Raw genomic sequence first — 22,624 nt, 5'->3', positions numbered from 1 at the left:
AAAAAAGAAAAAAAGAAGAAAGAAATAGTCTAGAAACACAGAGAAACTGGTGAATTAAATGATAATAGGCTTCCCTGGCAAGCACAAGGGCCTTTGCCTTCATTCAATCCCCGGTTCCTCCAAAAAAAAAGAAGAAGAAGAAATGATAATAGGAAATTAGTGTCAATTTTGTTAGGCATATTGTGCTGGCTGTTTTTCTGCTTTTTATTTTTATGAGTGCATGTTTGCAGCTCGGAATGACTACATGCTTGTGGGGAGTTGATACATATACATAACACATTTGAATTCTTTCCACCTTCTCTTCTTCCTAGGATGATTATTTTTAAACCCTTTATAGGTCGTAAAGAAGAAATAAAATTCTGACATGCTACAACAGGGATGACAAACCTTGGAAACATTACGTTAACAGAAACAGACTAGACTCAACGGGACGGATCCTGAATGATTTCACCTGGGTGAGGCACGGAGCGTAGGAAACTTCTGGGACAAAGCAGAGAGCAGGCCGCAGGGGCTGGGCTGAGGGAGGGAGTTACTGTTTAACCAACATGGTTTCAGTGCAGGGCCGGCCGGTGCTCTGGGGTAGATGGTGGCATGGTTGTGTGACACTGGGAAGGTGCTTAGTGCCACTGAACTGAACACTTCACATGGTTAAAATGGTAAACGTTTTTGCTTTATTTACTGTACCATATTTTTCTAAAAGTGGTCTTACAATGAGAGACGTAACCTGAAATGGCTGTGACTTGATTTAAAATACTCTCACCCAACTTCCCTGTATTTAAAAAAGAAACTATATAAAAAGACAGATGTAATAAGACTGGCAAAACATTAGTAACTGTTGAAATGCAAATTGAAACAATGCTGAGATTCTACCTGACACCAGAATGAGTGGCTACGATCAATAAATCAAATGATAACAAATGCTGGCGAGGCTGTGGAGGAAAAGGAACTATTCCATCACTGTTGGTGGAAGTATAAAAGAGCAGAACCGCTATGGAAACAGTATGGAGATTCCTCAAAAAACTGCAACTAGAAATTCCACCTAACCCAGTAATTCTCCTTCCAGGCATCTGCCCAGAATAACTGAAGACATCTTTCTACGGTGACCCATGTGTACCGGTGCTTGCAGCAGCACAGGTCATAGCAGCTAAATCCTGGAAGCAGCCTGTGACTAATGAAGTTTTAAAATGTGCTGTCTGTACATAAAGGAGTACTACTTGGCTACAGAGAAGGTAAAATGTGAAAGTTGTAGGAAAATAATGCTCCTGGAACACAGAATGTTACAAGACGTACGAGCTTAAAAACCTGTATGGTTTCTCTGTAATGTCCAAAATGGAAAAAAGTTGGGAAATTCGTCCTGAATGTGGAGCAGGAACAGCTAAAAGAATAAGAAGTAATCTTCTCAAGGCCGGGCAGGCAGCACTGGAAGATGCGCATTTTCCTTATGAGCCTTGGTGGGCTGATCTTTTAAACTTTGTACATGTGTTGCTTTGATACTGGCTAAAAATGAATTTGAAGCGTAGATATCCCTCTCGTCCCACCCACTAGGTGATCCTTTCTGACCCAATCTGACACATAAGGAAGTCTTGTCGCCTCATGGTGACCCTGGAGGGTGACAGGAAGGTGCCACGGTTTGGACAGGAGTCCTCCAAAACTCACACGGAAATGTTCAGTTCTCAGGGTAGTGGAAAAGGCTAGGGACATGGAGGAAGCGGTGTCAGGGGGACGTCCTCAGCTCAGGCCCTGACAAGGGATTCTGGAAGTTTGCCCCCCACCACCTCCGTCTCTGCTGTGGTTCAAAATTTGATGGCTTCCTGAGACATGTGCTCTGCCATGTTGTACTGCCATCTGCCATCTCCTGAGGCCACACTAGCACCTCCTGCCCTCGCCCAGCCTCAGACCTTGGGCCTAAACATTCTGAGGTAAATCAGCCTTTCTCTTCATAAGGTCCGCTGCCTCAGGTATGTCATTACATTAACAGGTGCAATTCTTCATTGATAAACCCCGATACTGACAACCCCAAGTCTCTGCTCTTGGCCCAACTGGCTTTTAACTTCTCTCTGGCGGGGGCTGCTGGTGTCAGACCTGTGTAAGTGCCATCTGTAAAAAGGTCCCAGTGTCCCAAAGTTCAGTGTGTACAGTGTTGTCATTCCATCTCTTCACTTTCCTCCAAGTCACAGCCCATCTAGGATCTTCAAGCCTTGAGCCTGTCAGGTTTCATTTTGTTTCTTTTCTTTTCTTCTCTTTCTTTTCTTTTCTTTCTTTCTTTCTTTTCTTTCTTTTTTTTTTGCAGTACTAGGGATTGAACGCAGGACCTTGTGCTTGCCAGGCAAGTGCCTATTCTACTGAGCTATCTCCCCAGCTCTCAGGTTTCACTTCTCCTTAAAAGAAGTTCCTGCAAGCCAGGTGTGGTAACGCATGCTTATAACCCCAGCACTCTGGGAGGCTGAGGCAGAAAGATAGCATGTCCAAGCCAGCCTAAGCCATTTAGCAATTTAGCCTGATCCTGTCTCAAACTTTTAAAATTTTCAGAAAAGGGTTAGAAATGTAGCTCAGTGCTATAATAATAATAATAATAATAATAATAATAATAATAATAATAAATTTTTTAATTGAAAATAAAATCTTTTTAATAAATTTTTAATTGAAAATAAAATAAAAGCTTTTTCAAGTAGAGGTAGCCATCTGGCTAAGGGCTAGAGTGAGGGAGGCAGCTACTGAGACATCACCCTCTTGATTCAGACTCAGCATCTCAGGCTCCCACACCCCTATTGTCCCCCTTCCATGCCACTGCTGCCCCACAGGGAATCCTCCCTGCAGGGCTACAGAGGGAATGTGTCCTGCTTTGCTGTTGACTGCGTGCCCCACCCCCACACTTCCCATCGTCTCAGATTCTGATGACCTCTGGTGGCTGCTGTTTGCTGCCTCCTGTCCTTCCTGTCTTTCTAAATTAACACACTGTTTTATCCTTTTGGTATTATTTTCGAGGAATTTGTAAAGAAAGAGAAGATACTGGCATGCATGTACGAATGAGCAGTGCATTGCTTGATTCAAGGTTGCAACTGAAGGTTGAAAGGGAGCGAGGCTGGAGCGTGCTCCTCATTTTCAGCCCTCTGTCATGAGTTTGCACCACACTGTGACAGTTCCCTCAGCCACACTCTGTCCTTTGGCCAGAGGACGGCAGGCCGCCTCCCGGAACCTAGCCTGTGGGCTTCTAAACACGGGGTTGGTCACGAGAGGTCCAGGCTGGGGACTGTGGCTAGTGTCATGCGAGCCACCCTCACGGCAGCGTTGCCCCAACTTCTGCAAAATCCACCTGCCAGTGCCTTGTTTGAAGTGCAAACATCCTTTCCCCATAGAAGCGATACAATAAATGCTCCAATAAAGGAATATTTTAGTTTTTAGGTCGACTTTCAGAAGTCCACTTCACTCAGGCAAGGCTTGTGGGCAAGAGAGGCCTTTATTTTATTTATTTATTTATATTTTTTAGTACAGGATGTACAGGGTGTTACTACGTAGATTGGACTCAATGATTCTCCTGTTTGCCAACTCCCAAGTGCTGGGATTACAGGTCCGCACCACCACGCCCAGTGTCAATCACCGTCTCAGCGTGCCTGGGGGCGGGCCGGAACAGCTCACTGGGAATGAACCCCGGGCACTGCGCTCTGCCTAAGCAGGTGCTTTAGTCCACTTAGCTATCTGGCTGACCCAGGTTCTTTATTTATTCATGTGTTCACCCTGAACATTTGTTGAGCACCACCCATGTACAGTAATGGAAGCATGACTTTATCTGGAAATGCCACTGAGAGGATCTTTTAGATGCATTACTGTTCTCAACAATTAATTCCCTGTTTTGAGCTCCCAAGTGGTCATCTCGTTTGCTCAAATGCTGTCCCTTTTGTCGCTCCTTTCCCCTAACTCACGCATTCTACAATAAAAGCACAAATGCACAGCTTGTGTCAGAACTGGGGAAAGCATTCACTTGTCAGGGACAAAATGTCCCCAGAAGGCTCCACTGCCCTGCGGCAGTGGTGCAGTCCAGTGCACAAGAGCAGCTGGGGAAACTGAGAATTGTTTCTTTTCTTTCTTTCTTTCTTTCTTTCTTTCTTTCTTTCTTTCTTTCTTTTTTTTGCAGTACTGGGGATTGAATTCAGGACCTTTCACTTGCCAGGCAAGCGCTTGTTCTACTGAGCTATCTCCCCGGCCCGAAACTGAGAATTAGATCTGCATTAACGTGGACCACGGCCGCCTGTAAGAGTTTAATCCTAGTCACTGTTGGTTATTCTTTACTTTCCCATACAATTCCAAGCTGATTGGAACATTAGAGCTTCATTATTTTCTTTTGGTTTTGTTTCTATGACAGGGTCTTGCTCTGTAATCCAGCCTGGTCTGACTTGGCTTCCTAGCCACGATCATGGGCTCCAACTCATGATCCTCCAGCCTCCGCTTCCAAGTGCTAGGATTACATGTGTGGGCCTGGCTATATGTTTATTTTCTCATATATAAATTCATGTCTGGATTGCCAAGGACTTCGTGGTGGAGATTTTTTTTTTTTTTAATGGTGCAGATTTTTTTTTTCATACTTTTATTGATAGACAGCAATGAGACAGTTTCAAATCAAATCGCTAGGCCGGTTTCAATAACTAACACACTGCATACATTCTTCTTAGTGGCTAATTGCTGTACAAGATGCAGACTTGAGATCCTATTTACAAACACCATTAGAACAAATCATTCTATTCATTAACAGAATGTAACTATATATGGTGCAGATTTTTAAATCACAAAAATTTAGGTTTTTGGCACATTCACCAAGATGGCTTTGGGCAGGAATAGCATTCAAGACAGCAAGCTCATGCTCATGCAGTTGTTCATGCACGTGCTCATTCCCATCTCTCCGGATGTCCGAATACCTGCCTGAGACCGCTTAGGTCTGCAGACACGCTCCCCACCCTCGGGACAAGAGCCGCCTCAGGGCCGCCTCCCAGCCCCTGGCCCTTCCCAAGCCTCAGCGTGTGCAAGTGAAAAATGACGCACAAGCTCCCTGGTACCGAGGCGTGCGGCCTGGGCACCGGCCGGCCAGGTCCCCCCAAGGATCACGGAGTGAAGCCCAACACAGTGGGTGCAGCCGTGCTCAACAGTGGGGAGGAGGAGCTCGGATTCGGGGTCACTTTAGTGCAAATATCCATAATTGGTATATGCTAAGAATTCTTTGTTTTATTTACATTTAACAGACACTATGTTTTTATTTACTAAATGTGGCATCCCTATAGGGAGGGATAAGGGAAATGTTGCAGTGGCTTAGGGTCCCACAGGCTCATATACTTCAGAAGCTCTGGTTTTACTCAGAAACTATTGTACCGTTTATAAATTGTTCTATTGCATTCACTGACCATGTACCAGTCCAATTATTTAACTACAAGATAGCCAAGAATTGCCTATATTTTTCTTTAATTTTTTAAGGCAACTAGAAATAACAATTTTATCAAATTTATTCAATACCAGAGTTGAGTGGTTGAAATGACGCTTGTCTCAGTGATGCTCTGTATGTAAACAAAGGCGCGGCCCCGGTGACACTCAGGGTAGACAGCTACGTGGCTAAAGGAAATCTCTAAGTAATATTTTTTTTAGCTGAGTTCTTATTTCCAGGTTCTAGGAAACGATTAAACTATTTTTCAAATATCAAACAAATGCCAGAATTTCAAGACAAGTATGTAAGATATTTCATATGTATAAATTAAGCTTGCCTTGAGCGATTCTTTTATTATTTATTATTATTTTTTTCTTTTTTTTGGCAGAATCGGGGATTGAACTCAGGCCCTTGCACTTGCCAGGCAAGCACTTATTCTACTGAGCTATCTCCCCAGCCCCATATTATTTATTTTTATTTATTTATTTTTGTTTTTGCAGAACTGGGGATTGAACTCAGGCCCTTGCGCTTGCCAGGGAAGCGCTTATTCCACTGAGTCATCTCCCTGGCCCTATTTATTTATTTTTGTAGTCTAGGCTATACTTTGTTCATGCTGTTTACTTCCCTTCCAACCACCCACTAGGCCCCTCCTCCTGAAGTTATGCCACCACCCAGCAGTGACAGAGTTGTTACCACGTGGGGCTTTACACCATAAAGTGTAAATTTTGGTGGTGCCAATGTCTACAGAGTCACAGATAATTTTTGCATTTATAAGTTCAATAAAACATGCCTCCATTGGCAAGAACAGCAACACCTACGACAACAACAGAAAAATCCTAAGAAACCTGTAAGAAATGCTCCGGGAGCCAGACACAGCAGTACACGCCGATAATCCCACCACTTGGGAGGCTGAGGCAAGGGGGTTGCAAGTTTAAGTCCTGTCTGACAATTCAGCAAGACAAAAAGAAAATAATATATATGCTAAAAAGTGTTGAGGATGTAGCTCAGTGGTGGAGCACTCTGAACTTCATTCCCAGTAACACTGCACGGACACACACACACACACACACACACACGAGAGTTGACACCAGGCTTGTGCAGTTTTTTAGGGCATTGCTAAAGTGTTTTTAGATATCTCCTCAAACATGATTTTTGCCAGGTGTGATGACATAGGCATGTAATCCCATCACTCGGGAAGGTGAGGCAGGAGGATCTTTGCAAGTTTGAAGCCAGCCTGGGCTACAAAGTGTGCTCAAGACCAGCCTGAACTGCATAGCGAGACCCTGTCTCAAAAACAAAGCAAAACAACTGATTTTTCTAGGCAGCTGTGGGGGGCAAACTAGAAAGGTGGCTGGGTGTCTACCGGGGCCCCACACCCAGAACAGACAGAAGCAGGGACAGAGCAGATACCCCCTGGGGAAGTACTTCCAGTAGGCCCAGCCGACAGCATCCTATTAGTGTGGGTCACAATGCTGCGCCACCCAAGCGTACAACAGTGTTCCCTGCCCCAATGCAAATTTAAATTCTGTCCACGTCCAAAGTCCTGCTTTCCCAGCCCTCCCCAGAAGGGGTGCCCTGGCATCTATAGTGTTATATCCTGGAGAAATCTAGACAATGTCAAAAATTTTACAAAAACTTAGAATCCTATGTGGGACACTGACTAGCCTTTAATGTCTGTCCTGAGTACTAGGAACATATCAATGACACAAGCAAAGATAAGAAAATCTTTTTATTAGGGCCAGCCAGATAGCTCAGCTGACTAAAGCGCCTGCTTAGGCAGAACCAAACAGCCAGGATTGGATTTCCGTCCTGCGGTGCCGGTCCCACCCCCACGCCGGGGCACACTCAGCCGGCCGTTGAGACTGGGCATGGCGGTGTGCGCCTGTAATCCCAGCGCGTGGGAAGCTGAAAACAGGAGAATCACTAGGAGTCTGATCTACGTAGTGAAACCATGTAACGCTTGTACTAAATACATTTAAAAAATTTTTTTAAATGGTGTTTTAAAATAAGCATTTTTAATACAGTAAAAGATAGATTGCCATGAATCCCCCTCCATATACTCCTTCTTGAGTGGATAAAAAAGGTGTGATCTTTTAATACAACGAAGTACTTACTCAGCTAAAAAGAGGGATAAACTTTTGTACATAAATGGATGGAACTCGAGATTGTACTTACAAGCGAAATGAACCAGACCCGCATGCGTAAACATTGTACTGTCTCCCTAGTATGAGAAGCTAAAGGAATAAATAAGATCCAAAACGAACACATACTACACTCCAGGCACAGTGAAAAGTGTTTTTAAAAATACCCAGGATTTTAGAGCCAGGCACAGTGGTGCATGCCTGCAATCCCAGTACTCGGGAAGCTAAGGCAGGAGGATCATTGCAAGTTGAGGACCAGCCTGGGCTACAAAGTGAGCTCAAGGGGGCTGGCGAGATAGCTCAGCCGTCTAAAGCGCCTGCTGGGGCAAGCTTAGGCAAGGACCGTGGTGCAATCCCCCCGCGCCCCCCCGCACCATATGGCGCGCCAGCCCCGCCCTCAGGGTGGGCTGAGCCGGCCATAAATAAATAAATTTATACCTTTAAAAAAAATCCAGAGATATTGCAAAATGGGAAGAAACTTCAAAAGGAAAGAGAAACGGGATGGGGGAGAGGAGAAGAGAAGGAAGGGGAAAGAAAATGCTTTGCTTCAAACACCTATTCCATTACTCTTGTCATTTTCTTTTCTTTTTTTTTTTTTTTTTTTTTTTTTTTAGGGTTTTTTTTTTTTTTTTTTTTTTTTTTAATAAGGATTTTTGTTGTTGTTGTTGTTCCTCGAATGCCTTCAGGGCACTTTTGGCCAGCGGGAGAGTTGTGAGGTTGGAACTCCAGCAACCTGAGGCTGACAGCTTTGTGGAAGCAGCCACTTAAAGGCCTGAGCTAGGGCCAGGCCCCCAACTCTTGTCATTTTCTGAAGAAGTTCTGCAAGTACTTTCCCAAGTGTCTTTACACGGTCTGATCAAAAATACGGTGAGCGCCGCCGCTGGGTGCCGTCCCGTGGGAAGGCAGCTCATAAAAACTGCGCTGTATCCCATCTACCTGGTTCACCAGATCTGGCACCCCGCGACTTCTGGAGCCTCCCAAAGTCAAAATGAATGTGAAAGGCAAGTACCTTAAATCAGTGCAGGAAATCAAGGCAGCCGCAGCAATGCAACTAAAGCCGCGAAAGGGGAACTGGGAACAAACAGCACTCCACGTGGAACTCTCCCGAAGTCTAGTGTGACGAGTTAGTAACCCCTCGTTCCCTCTTGCACTGTGTGCGCGCCCTGAGTCATGCAGAGGGGAGACTGGTGATCAAGGTTCACGCTCTCTCCCGCTGGAGCTTATGGTTTTATGGGGTGGGGTGGGGGAATTCAGTTCCCAGGCCGGGAAGAGAGGTTGAACCTGCTTCTCCGGGGAGCTTCCTGGGGCTGGGGAAGTTGTGGACCTTCGGGGTGCAAGAGTGGGAATGCGTCTGCTGTGCACTGTCATGCCAGCACAGCATGGAAAAGTGTGGGTCCAGATCCTGGAGCGCTGGGGTGAGCACTGCGACCTGGTGAGAGGGTAAGGAGGATGGGGGCAAGGAAGGGCAGGGACGACAGGGCATTGTTAACAGATACTATTCTATCGGAAGCGAGCCTCAAGCCCAAGTTCCAAGTTACACAGAGGAATCAAGTGCTGAGAAAGACAGATGGACCAAGTCAAGCATTGGGACAGGGCTTTACTCCAGACTGAAACTTACTGTATAGGCCAGCCTGAGGAAGAGTTGAAATGAGTGCAGTTGGGGTGTCAGAAGTGATGAATAACAGAGAGCATAAAGCAAAATAAGTAGACATGATACCAGGTGGTATGAAAAAGAGCCAACCACAGACCTTAGGAACGAATAATATAAATGCTGAAATGTAAAAGTACATTAGCTGAGGATAGAGCGCACATCCTAGATACAGGGAAAGAGAGGGGGAAAAAGATGCAGAGATCAGCCACTAGGTTCTGTTTTCTAATAGGAATTCTGGAAGAGCAGAGAAAAAGGCACGCCAGTGAAGCCCTATGAGACGATTGCCGAGAAGGCAACTTTGCAATCAAATCTCTCTGTAAGTGCCAAACATGGAAATAAGAACAGACTTACACCTAAATCCATTGTAGTAAAATTGCACACTGCTAAGGATCAAGAGCTTTTTTAAAGGTAAAAGCTAAACTGTAGATTGCCTACAAAAGAATGGGAATTAGTCAGACCCAGCCCTTCACATAGACAGCAGCAAATTCTAGAAGATCAGGGAGGAATATGTTTGAAGCACCTGACAAAGACTTAGACATTCAAAGATCAAGAGTACTTACCAACCACAGACAGTTACTTAATATTGATAAGGGTAACCAACTGTTGACTTAAAAACAATTTTTATTTTTAATATTTATAAAGGGTAAAACTACAACTCTGGAAGTAAAATAAGACAGGGACATGGTTTAACATAGATCTCAAAAGTACTAAGGTCTTGCTAGGAAGGAAACAATGAAAACTCCACTTTTAAAAATATATTCAGTAAAAGCAAAATGAAAAACCTGACACAAGTATGACGTTAATGAAGCCAAATATTCAACCAAGAAGTTAGGCTAAGAACAAAGAACTCTACTAGAAGGCAAATGAAAAAAATGTATTTAGGGTACATGAATAAAACAAAAACTAGTTTTTCAAAATGATTTATAGATTAAATTCTAAACACAATGGACTAAAGAAAAGAAAAAAGAAGAAAAAGACCCCAAAAAATAGAAATAAGAAGAGATATGGCAGAGATTTAAAAATACATAAATAAAATCAAATAGCTTAATAAACAAGGAAACTTAGAAGAAATATATAATTTTCAAGAACAAAATAAAAATTGGTAATTCATTTAAATGAAATCACAGTAAAGCCTTAGCCACTAAAGAAATGAAATTGTTATTCAAAAGTTCTTGTACCTCCAAAGACAGTAACCAATTTTTTTTAAAGTAAGCCGAAATAATTTTAAAAGATCTTCAAAATATGGGTAAACTCTACTTTCAAACAAAAACTATCTTGCAGAGCTGGAGGTTAGAGGATTGTCCAATTTATTTTTTGAGTTACTATAGCCAGACAAGGGCAAGACTCATAAAGAAAATAATAATTTATTGTCCCTTTATGTAGATACGAAATAATTTTTAAAACTTCATGACTTTTTACATGCTTTTTTTTTGGCCTGTTATTCTGGCTGTTAAGCTGTGTTTATGATAATTAACTTGATGAGAATTTATAAAATAAATAAATGAATCTGATGCTGTTTTAAAAAAATAGAAAGAAAAGGGATGGACAGGAAAAATTAAAAAAGAATTAAGATGTGTTCTGTACATGTACTATTTCCCCATAATAAATATAATCATTATGTACTGGAAACATGTACTAATAAGGACTAAAAAAAAATTAAAATTACAAAACATATCATAACAAGACAAAGTAGGATTTAATCTCAAGAATAAAATATATTCAAATATTTAAAGTCTATTTAAAGAGCGAGAAGGGAAAACAATTTATCTTTTTAGTATTGTCTCAAAAGTGCAGAAAAGACATTTGACAGAATGAAGTATTCAGTCACGGTTTTTGAAAGAGCCTTAGCAAGCAAGTGAGGTACAGAAGGCGCCTTCCTCATCCCGAGGAAGGCCACAGTACGAAGTCCCACAAGCAACTATGACATGAGCTGGTGATATTTTAGACAAGTTTCCACTAAAGCCAGGAATAACATTAAGAATACCTGTTCTCAGCATCTGTGTAGCGTTATGTGAGGGTTTTAACTGGTGCAATACCAAGAAAAGAAAGAAACAGAAAGATTGAAAAGTGAAAGAAAACTGCTCTTGTTTGCAAAAAATGAGAGTTTTCTACACAAGATCTCAAGAAAATTCAGAGCAAGAAAGCTTCCAGTGAGTATGCCAGATATAAAAATCACACACAAGTCAAGAGCATTTATTAGGTCATAGTGGAAAAACACAAGAGAAAAAAAATCTTATTCAAAGTCCTAACAAATACGTGATACCTAGGAATGAGCTTGTTGAAAGATATGCAAGGTCTCTAAAGAAAACTATGGAAGCATTAGAGAAGAATATAAAGTAAGGTGCAATAAGCAGAAATACTCTGTCTCCTGACTAGAGCTGGCAGTAGAGCAAAGCTGTCGGTGATTCCAGCCGACCTGTAGACTTGATGCCACCTTAGCTTGCAAAGATCCCACGTGTGTGCCTGTGGCTCTTAGCCAGCTAATTCTAAATTTCACACGAGAGGAGTAAGATGAGCCAAGATCATTTTAAAGAAAGAGACGAGAGTGGGAGGATTTGTCACATCAAATACTTAGACTTATTAAAAAGAAATGTAGTGTCATCAAGGAGCTACACAGACAGGTAACTGCTAACTGGGACAGAAAAGAAGCCCAGAAATCCTCTTCACACTGAGGGAAACACACACCACCATGGCCACATCCCAAACACCAAGGGTGGGCTTCCCGGAAGAGGGGAGAAGAAGGACCCCATGCTCCGTCCACCTCCAGGCTGAAGGGCTGGAACTGGAAAAGCCAAACTTGGCGATTATTAGATGAAAACATAGGAAAATGCATTAACTGCCAGGAAGTAGGGAAAAACTTCTTATATGAGATTCAAATAATGAACTGGAGGAAAACATTGGATTACATTATGACAAATCTTTATGAACAAAAAGACAATTAACAAGATGGAAAGAAATTATGCTACAGGAGAAAGGGTTTGGGATGTATATAACCAAAACAGGAAGCCCTGCTTTAAGAGGCAAAAATTATTGGATCACAAGCAAATACAATTAGCTATTAGTAATAGAAATTGAAATAAACTCTAAAGACAGAATAAAATTGAAGAAATGAAAAATTAAGGTGTAACAATACTGTAGTTAGATGATAGTTATAAGAACCAGCCATATCAAAAGTTATGAAATGCTACCAACGCTCACTGAAAAATGAAGTTTCTGTTTATTATTTTTAAGAAAAGGAAAATAGAAAGTACTCAATTGAAGAAATTATAACAATGACAACAGCAAAATCCTTAAGAAATCAGGAGAAAGAAAAGAAGCAAGCTAAACCTAAATGAACTAAAATATAGAAAAATGTATAAAATTAATTCAAGCACTACTTTTAAAAAATCAATTAAAATAGGCTAGATTTTACAGAAAATAAATGAAGACAAAAACCCTCAAAAGATAATAAAATTAGAGAGGGGATATTCGGTACCAGCTAAGGAGGAAATATTTTAAATGTAAGACAGTGATTTGCAAAGTTGTAAGTTATAAATTTGAAAACCTAGATGAAACCAATAGCTTCCTGGAATATATATACCTTTGAACGGTTAGACACATAAAACCTAAATATATCAATAACAACTAATAAAAGAGAAAACTGTTTTCCCTATAGAGAAAAAAATTAGGCCTAGAAAAATTCACAGGGAAAATTTTTCAATTCTTAAGAAATAGGCAATTGTTATGTTTCAATAATTATTTCAAAACATTGAAAAGGATGGAAGATTTGTTTTTCAGAGATATCCCTGATATTAAACTCTGAAAGGGCAACTCCAAAATAAATAACCCTCAGAATTATGGAGAGAGAGAAGAAAACCCAAAGACAGACTACAGAGTACCAAAAAATGATCCAAGTAGGATTTATTGTAGAATAAAAAGATTTTATGCCTTTACTGTCTGAAAAATTCAGTACTATAACATATTACATCCATATAGCAAGAAAGGAAACAGTAATAAAGTTATCATTAGATGCAAAAATATATTAAAATTTAACTTAATATAAAATTAAAATATATTTAAAATTTAATTTAATATTCACATCCTTTTTAACAAATATAAACTTAAGATGTCTTGACAAAATACATGAAACAGAACCATCAAAATGAAATACTACTAAAATGTGAAAGTCAGGGACAGAACAGAAATGTGGCTTATTGTCCTTGGTAATTACTTGTGACCTGAATCTTGTGTTCAATGAAATGGGGCACTTATAAAAATAAGATTCAGAAATATTGAGAGAGGAAAATATAATTATTGAGATGATATAATTATATTCCTGGAAGCTCAAAAGAGCAATTCCACTAAAATTTATTGAAATTGATGAGCTTGAAAAGGCTGCTAAATATAAAAAAGAAACAGAATGCCATGAGTCTTGCTATATAGAAATTTGCTTTGCTTTCTTACATAGACATACTGTCCAGTAAGAAAATGTAAGTTTTAAAAAGGTCAAACAGCAATAGCCAAAGTCAAAATAATGACCTGACCGATCTACAAACTGCCTCGGAACAGCTTTCTTGGTCACGTGAAAGGCCCACGTAGTGCCAACTCCACAACATGACTAAGCACTGCGCAAGAAGTGACTGCGGCCTTCCATGGCAGACGCATAGTGACTTTCAAAGGAATTTGCATGCTCAAGATAACTGCAGTAGACATCTCAAAGTGCTCTTTTGAGAATGTAGGCAGCCTTAGTCTGCTGCTCCCTGAGAGAATAATTAGTATGAACATCAAAGAAAATTTTGAACCTCCAAAGGAAAGATGAAGCCATCGACCATTTCAAAGCACATGTGTCCGTAAGTGAGCATCGTGTGGATCAAGACCAAAGCCCGCCTGCACAAATCAGCAGCATGGAATGGGGATTTAGAGACCACATGCTATATTAAAATTTTAATTTGTGGTCATGAAAGCATTACAAATTAGCAGGAAATAAAATTGATATTTAATAAACTTAGCTTGGTTTAAAATTTTTATTTAGGGGCTGGCGAGATAGCTCAGTGGACTAAAGCCCCTGCTTAGGCAAGTGCAGGGACAGAGGTTCAATCCCCAGCACCACACGCCGTGCCAGCCCCTCCCCCAGGGTGGGCTGAGCCAGCCAGAGTCCAGGTGGAGTGGTGCAGGCCTGTAATCCCAGCCCTGGGGAGGCTGAAAGCAGGAGGAAGATTACCACTAGTCCAAGCTGCGTAGGGAGATCCTGGAACAACCAAATACATAAAATACTAGTACTACTACTAATAAAAGAACACCAACCATATAGTAAAAATGGCTCAAAAAATAAAATACTGCATGCCGTTCCTGCCCCCTCCCCGGGGGGGGGGCACACTGAGATGGGGAATGAGACTGGATGTGGTGGTGCACCCTGGTAATCCCAGCGTTCGGGAGGCTATAAGGAGTGTCACTGCGAGTCCGATCTGGGTAGGGAGCCCCTGCAGACCTGTACTAAATGCATAAAATAATAAAATGATAGCTCCAAACTGGAAACCTCCCACATGCCCATTATTTGTAGAATAGATCAGTTCTGGCATAGTTAGAACATCTGTAAAGTAACGAAAAGGAATTAACCACTTTGTACATAGATAAAGACCACAGTGTTGAGTGAAAAAAAAAAAAGAAAGAAAGAAAAAGAAAAACAAATGCCCTTATAAAAACACCAGAAGGAATCCTGTACCAAATCAGAAATGAAAACAAGGGGGCCTGCCCCTTAGCTCAGTTCTTTAAGTGGCTGCTTCAACAAAGCCATCAGGCTCAGGTTGCTGGGGTTCGATCCCCACAACTCAAGCCAGCCAGTCATGCCTTGAAGGCATTTGGAGCAAAAAACCCCCCAAAAAACACTTCTGCCATTAAGTGCTTGTCTGGCAAGCACAAGGGCCTGAGTTCAATCCCCAGCTCTGAAAAAAAAAAAAAAAGAAATGAAAACAAAAACACCTAAAATGTCAAGGATATAGCTCAGTGGCACAGCACCTCCCTGGCAAGCACAGGTCATGAATTCAATTCTTGGTATAAAAATTTTTTTTATTTAGAAAATTAAATTATAGCTTTATCTCAAGTCACAATCAAAGTAATTTTAGAGGGATAAATCATTATAGCTAGATAGAAAATATAAAACTATTAAAATAAAATTTTAGAAACCTCCAAGTATACATTGCATATGGAGATAAAAGAATAAAATATAAAAAATGGCCCAAGCATATGAGAAAATGTTAAATAACTTTAATAATTAAGATAATACAAATTGGTTGGGGAGGTAGCTCAGTGGTACAGCACCTGCCTAGTAAGTGCAAGGTTATGTGTTAAATTCCTAGTATAAAAAAAAAAAAAAGGAAAGAAAACAAGCAAATTAAGACTATAATAAATAACCATTGCGCACGCAGAAGAATGGCTAAAATAAAAACAACAATGACAAATGTTGGCAGGGATGCAGAGCAATTGAAACTCTGATGAGAGTGTAAAATGGCACTAGTACTTGGGGAGAAATAAATTCATCAGTTTCTGAGAAATCTAAACATCTATCTACCCTATGAACTGCCAGCTCAATTGCTGAGTGTTCAGAGAAATGAAGACTGAGGTCAGCACAAAAGCCACCAAGGAGGAGCTCCCAGCTCCTTCTCCTGACGCCCCGAGCAGTGCACAGCCCCTTTGCAGAAGACCAGATAAACAAGCTGTGCTGCACACAGACGGTGACAGGCTGCTCCTTGCAGCAAAAAGACACGAAGTCCTGAGTGCACCAACCCGGGGGGGAGCTCCCACAACATCCAGCTCAGCAAGAGAAATCTTACCCAAAGGAGTTCACACGTATATTTCCCTTAGATAAAGACAAAGCAACACCAATAATTCATAATGATAAATTAAAAATTATGGTTGCTTCTGAGTAGGAGAGGGGCTTGACTGGGAAGGGACACAGGGAGCTTCCTGCGGTGGTCTTTTTTCTCCTCCTCCCTGCCTCCTTCTCTCCCTTCCCTCTTTCCTTCCTTCCTTCCTTCCCTCCTTTCTTTTTTCCTTCCTTCCATTTTTTCTTTCTCTTTCCTTCAGCTATACTTGGTACTTGGTTATGACTCACAAGCCTCTTCACTCATTTCAAGTGTGCATTTTAAGCTTTTGCTATATTAATAAATAGATACAACTGTCACCTCGAAGGAAACCCATGCCCTTTGACATCTGTGGCTCCACAGGTGAGTCATCTATTATTTGAGAAGACTCACTGAATGGCCCACTTAAAATTTATCCATGTTGCTGTAAATATATAAAACGTGCTCATTTTACTTTTGAAATCTGTTTTCATTAGAAGAAAGTATGAAGTAATTTTCAACCCTCTACATACATGCAAAATCTTGATCTTTGAAAGGAAAATATTGAATACTGTGGTTTCTCTTCAGATCATATAAATCTTTTGCTTTTTACTAAAAGGAAAATGTTGATAAGTTTGGTTACTCAAAATCTTAAATATCAAATATATAAGTATGTTTTTATATAGTTATATTTTATATGACACATATTTATATATTGTTGCAGACAATATTTAACCATATATATATATATGTAAAATACATAAATATGATCAATATTAAAATGTAAATATCTGGCCAGGGAATTACTATTACTATAAAATCAGACAAAGATGTCTTTTCCCACATATTTTACAAATATATAAAATATTTTAAATAATTGTAATTATTTTAAGATACTCTCAGATACTTGGACAAACAGAAAATTCATAAGCAAGAAATTAAGCTTATCAACATAGGAGACATTTATTTGTGTTTATAAAAGTTGAAATTAAAATTACACTAAGAGTAATATATATCAAAGGCCCTATGAGTCGTATGATCTGATTTATTTACCTTTAGAGAATGTTTATTCTCCTTTGAGTAAATATATTTGAGGTAAATAAAAATGGCTATGCACAAAGATTTAACTACAAGAATGTTTATTTTAACATTATTTGTAATGCTGATGAATGAGGTATTGACTAGTTATTTTGCACAGGAATTAGTTAACTATATGTCAGTACAAAGATATTAAATTAATTCCCCTACAACCATTAAAAGTGATGTAAAAGAATGGTTAGTGGTGTGGGAAGTTTACTTCACACATTTGCTTTAAAAAGGCCAATGAGGGAGCTGGGGAGATGGCTCAGTAGAATAAGCACTTGCCTGGCAAGCGTCAAGGGTCTGAGTTCAATCCCTGGTTCTGCCAAAAGAAAAAGATAAAAAGACCAATGATTGGGGGAAAAATAAAACACATTTTTAAAATGAAAACATTGTTTTGGTTGGCTTTTCATATTAGAAAAATGTGTGTGTGTGTATGTGATTAAAAAGTCAGTCAAGAGTACATTTAATGAAAAGTCTTCCTAAATTCTGGCATCTTAATCCAGTTTCTAACAGCTTCTAGATACACTTACTGGCAAGACATCAGCCAGGTATGCAAGCTTGTTGCTGTAATCTTAGCACCTGGGAGGCCGAGGCAGGAGGATTACCACGATCTCGAGCCACCCTCGACTGCATAGAGTTCAGGGCCAGCCCGATGGCACGGCAAGACCCTGTCCCTGCTCCTTCCAGAAAAGGAAAGACATTGGCCAGAAGAAGCCAACAAATGAAACTCACACACAGTCACATACACACAGGAAAGAAAAAGAAGGAAACAAGGAAAGGAAAAAATAGAGAAGGAGAGAAGAGCAAAGGTAGAAAGAAGGGAAGAAATAAAAGAAAAGGCACTACAGGGAAGATGGCTTGTGAATAATGATCAGCTTGTTTGTGAATACTTCCCATACATCTGAGCTTTTCATCAAACTCCACGGATGGCTCATCACTGGGGGACACCGTGTTAGGCACTCTAGTGAAGTCAGATGGAGGAGGGAGGCCCAGCTGCAGAGGGAGCCCCCAGGAGCAGAAGGGGACACAGGAGGCCAGAAGGAGAACAGGGAGAGACCCCAAAGCAGGAAGGAATGAGCGAAGTCATCTGTGTCAGAGAAGGCTTTTGCAAAAAGCTTTAGCTGCACAGTGCACAAAGGTGCTTATCAAAATTTAGAAGTTTGCCCTCAATCTGTGAAATCAATTGTCTGTTTTACTTATTTAAAAAGGGCATAATTAATTTTTCACAGTTCTTTCCATTTATGCCTTTACATGTGCATCTGAAGTTTATAATCCAAACCCCAAAGCTGAGGTGGATTGCCACAAATTTGAGGCCAGCCTGGACTACACAGTGAGTTCAAGACCAGCCTAAAACCACATAGTAAGAGCCTGTCTCGCAGAACAAAACAAATGTATTTGAGTAGAACTTGGGTTTCTTTGGGGCGTAGCTGACCCAACGACTCCTTGCCCTCAATCAGCCCTCACAGCACCCAGACACGGAGTTGACTGAAGTGCTGTCATGACCCCTTTCCTTGATGGCTTTACATTAAGAATCAGAAGGCAATGTTAAGTCTGCCAGTTGTCCTAATAGTGCTGGGATTGCAGGTGTGTGTGCCACCATGCCTGGCTTTCTCATCTGATTTTAGTGTTTTTGTCCCCAAGGATGTGCAATGACCTATGCTTAGGAATCAGTGCCCCTCCTGAGCTCCAGGCCCTGGACTGGAAGAACGAAAGGCAACAAGATGAATCAAATACAAAAGCTCTGGTGTCTACAGCTCAGTAATTCTGTGTGTATTTATTGAGCACCTACTCTGTGCAAGATCCAAGTTAGACACTAGGATTATGGTGGCCACACAGACCCTGGCCCACCTACTCTCTAAAAATTGGGAGAAGGGTGTAGTATGGTGTGGTGGTGGGGTAGTCCTGGCACTCTGGGAGGCTGAGGCAGGAAGATCTAAAGTTCAAGCCAGCTGGAGCAATTTGTCCTTAGTGAGACTTTGTGTCAATATTTTAAAAGGGGAAAGGAATGGGATACCGCTCAGTGTGAAGTGCTTGAATTTTTATGAGAGAATATATACAAAATAGTTTTATTTGTGTGTGTGTGTGTGTGTGTGTGTGTGTGTGTGTGTGTAGGGTCTCACTAAGCAGCTCGGACGGACCTGTAGCGAGCCTCCTGTTTTCAGCCTTCCTGGTGCTGGGATTATAGGCGTGCAAAAACACGTCTGGACTCCACGCAGGCTCAGTGTGCCCGGGTGGGGGGCGGCATGTGGTGCCAGGGATCGAGCCCTGGTCCCTGAGCTTCTCTAAGCAAGCGTTTAGTCCGCTGAGCTATCTCTTCAGCCCGAGAATAAATACCAAATAAAAACTGAGAGAAATAATTTGCATCCTCCTCCCAGTCTGAGAAGCACAGCACATTTCTTTTACAAGCTTAGGGCATTACTAAAGTCATTGCGTACCAGTAATATTATTTTACAAGAAGTTTGCAGAAGATTTTAAATCCCTCCTTCCCTAGAGGTGAATAAATGAAAATGAAGGCTTGTAAGAGGCTTTTTTTTTTTTTTTGGTGTATTGATTTGATTATCTGCATAATTTTTTGCATTTTCATTTATTTATTTGTTTATTTTGTGGTGCCAGGAACCAAACTCGCGACCTTCCGCTTGCGAGGCAAGTGCTTATGCGGCTGAGCTATCTCCCGGGCCCCTTTCCCCTGTAAAGCGCTGGCATGCGCAGTACTCGGAGCCCACCGTTCCTGACTGCCGGCCCCTCGCGCCCTCCCGGAGCCTTTTCTCGCTCGGCACGTTTGCGCTGGGCAGGTGCGGGCCGCCGAGCGAGCGCTGAGCGCCCGCAGCCCTGTCGCATTCTCCCTAATATCGCGCATTACTCATAGTTTGAAAAGCACTTTGACTCTTGCGACCGCGACGTAGCTGTGTTAATGTCAGATGAGTCATCTGAGCCTGGCACTGCGGCCCCGCCCCCTCCAGCGCCGCAGCACCCGGGCTTCAGAAAGGAGGAGAAAGTCTCCGGCAGCCCCTTGGGGCTGGAGGACCGACCTGCACGCTCAGGCGCAAGGCCCGGCCTCAGGCAGGGGCGGGTTTCCGCTTCCAGTGCAACACGAAAGGGAGAGTGGAAGTCACCTCGCTAGTCCCGGGCCGCTCCGCTGACGGGAAGTGTGAGCCGAGGTGTGAGCGGAGAGCGCGCGTGAAGACTGGTGACCGCGCCCCGGGACGGCGGAGCCCCTCACTCTGGCCACTGTCCCCTCGGGATCTGCTATTTCCAGGGCTGCCCTCTGAGGTCCATGCCAAGCCCGCAGGGAGGGACACGGCCCGAGATCACCCTCCGGGCACTCCCGGACCCCAGTCACTCTAAGCTCGGACCAGACTGCCAGGCTCTGGCGGGGCTCAGCTCAGCCTCCTCAGCTTTGGGGTGCTCCTGTAGGGAGCTGGCAGCCGCCCTCATGCACTGTTTCAGCGTCATTAGATGCTGTCCCTGGGGCTGGGGTTTCACAACCTCCCTCCAACCAGTCTGGCTCAACCCCTCCATACAGTCTTAGGGTTCCAGAAAAGACCCTCAGCCACACCATCGTGCCTCCCTTTCTTCATAGTCCACATTTTATAATTGGGAAACAGGTTCCGAGAGAGCATCTTCATCCAGGGCTGCTCTGATCACAACTGCTCACAGCTTTACAGGTGAGAGGAATGTTCAAAGTCTAAAGAGGGACAATGACTGTGGCAACGTCACATAACTGGTCAGTGGCAGACCCATCTGCTGAACAAGGTCTCCAGAGTTTGTCCTCCTGGCTCTCAGCTTCTCTCTCTGGACATATTCCAGCCCAGATGTTGGAAAAGCCAGTGTCCCTAGACCCAGCTACATCAGTGTCCCTGGCCAGCTTACACTCCAGAACAAGCTCACGACTCCCAAGCGCTGGGACCCTGGGAGGGAGCAATAGTGGGAGATGAGGCCACCAAAAGGAAGGGGTTAACCAATCCCCAGTTCCCCATGGGGAGATGGTTACCAGCACCCCAGTGCTGTCCTAAACCATGGCTTCCTCCAGGATGGGGTGCTGTGTGGTCCCGGCCTGACCACCTTGTCATGGCCCCTGTGGCATACACCAGCAACTCAAGCTCCTGGTCCTGTCTGTCCCCATCTGGAGATCACCTCTGTGGCTGCCACGTAGACGCCATGGGGCTGGAGCACCGAACTTCTCACTTGCCCACCCCTCTTGTGGGTGGTGCCTCCCCTAGTCTGGCCACGGGGCACTTTCCCCCAGCCTCTGGAGGGGTCATGGCCAAATATTTTTCCCCATGGGCTCCCACAATATAGAAAAATCAAGACTCACATTTTGGGGTGATATGCTGGAAACCCTTCAGAAAGTGTGGACCATCCACTGAGGGGAGACTTTCTCCTCTCGTCAGGTCTTGCCTCCGTCCCAGCCAATTTATCCTTCAGGCAAGGCTGGTCAACAAGAGCTGACCCCACCCATGACCCCCAAAGCAACCAACAGCTGCGAGCATACTGCATGGCAGTATGATGTCACATTGTAGGTGACTAACACCCCCAGGCTTCCCTGCGAGCCATCGCCTAAATATGACGGTCTTCCCTCATCCTGACCTCTTCCAGGGACAGCCCAAGTGGGGGGCTTGACACTGACTCCAGGATCCAGTGGCTGTCTGAGCTTCTGGGGACACACAGCCACCCCTACATGCAGCTCCCCTTGCTAGGAGACGAGACACTGTGGGTCAGTCACTTCCCTCACTGGCCTGACTTGCAAGTCTGGAGCCTTCAGCACAGGTAATAATCACCCTGGGCTGTCGGGCCAGGCTGCTTCCACTCTCTCCTACAGGTTTGCGCTTAATTTCTGGAATGCCCCGAGGAGGTCATTACAATCCCAGTGGGGTTAGAAAAACTGAGATCGAAAGAAGTAACTTTCTAAGGTTACAGAGCAGGCTGATAGATGGCTCAGATTGCAGCCCAAGTCTGTGTTACTCTACTGTGGGAAGAACTCCACACAAAGTGTTACCACAGCCCTTGTGTGTGTGTCTCATAGACTTTATTCCGTAGAGTAGCTTTAGATTCACAGCAAAATAAAGCAGCAAGCACAGAGATTTCTCAGATACCCTCAGCCCCACATCTGCATAGCCTCCCCTCTTCAGAAAATCCACTGTGCTCTGCTGCCCCGGCCCCAGTTCCTGGTAACCATCGATCTTTTTTCCATCTCCAAGTTTTGTCTCTTTCCTGAAAGTCCCACAGATGCTTGGCTGCTTCTGCAGAGCCGAGTACACATTTCTGGTTCCTAGATGTCTTTTCATGGGTGAATGGCTCAGTTCTGCTTGGCATGGAATGATCATCCACTGCCCAGAATGGTGGCTGTGCTGCATTTTATGATCCATTCGACTGCTGAGTCACCTGACATCTATTTACCACCTCATTCTGGCGGGATGATTACTGGAAACATAGGTGGCCAGACGCCTGCTCCTCCCCTTCTGGATTTTGCACCTCCTCTCTCCTGCCAGTGCGTACTGCCTGGCAGAGGTGCGTCCCATGGGGG

The 22,624-nt window shown here is 43.0% G+C and overlaps 1 protein-coding gene across 1 annotated transcript in view; it reads right to left on the bottom strand.

The window, feature by feature from the left end:
• Atf3 (activating transcription factor 3) overlaps positions 1-21,516 on the bottom strand; it is a 48,219-nt gene extending 26,703 nt beyond the window's left edge. The window contains exon 1 of the mRNA XM_023710235.1: positions 21,416-21,516. The gene's annotated coding sequence lies outside the window, so the exon portion shown is untranslated. The remainder of the gene's footprint in view (positions 1-21,415) is intronic.
• Between the last annotated feature and the right edge of the window lie 1,108 nt (positions 21,517-22,624).

Source organism: Octodon degus, unplaced genomic scaffold, assembly GCF_000260255.1.
Source record: "Octodon degus isolate 3935 unplaced genomic scaffold, OctDeg1.0 scaffold00017, whole genome shotgun sequence".
Classification (NCBI taxonomy): Eukaryota; Metazoa; Chordata; class Mammalia; order Rodentia; family Octodontidae; genus Octodon; species Octodon degus.
The sequence above is the reverse complement of the archived record's forward strand: the minus strand, read 5'-3'. Positions and strand labels throughout refer to the sequence as shown.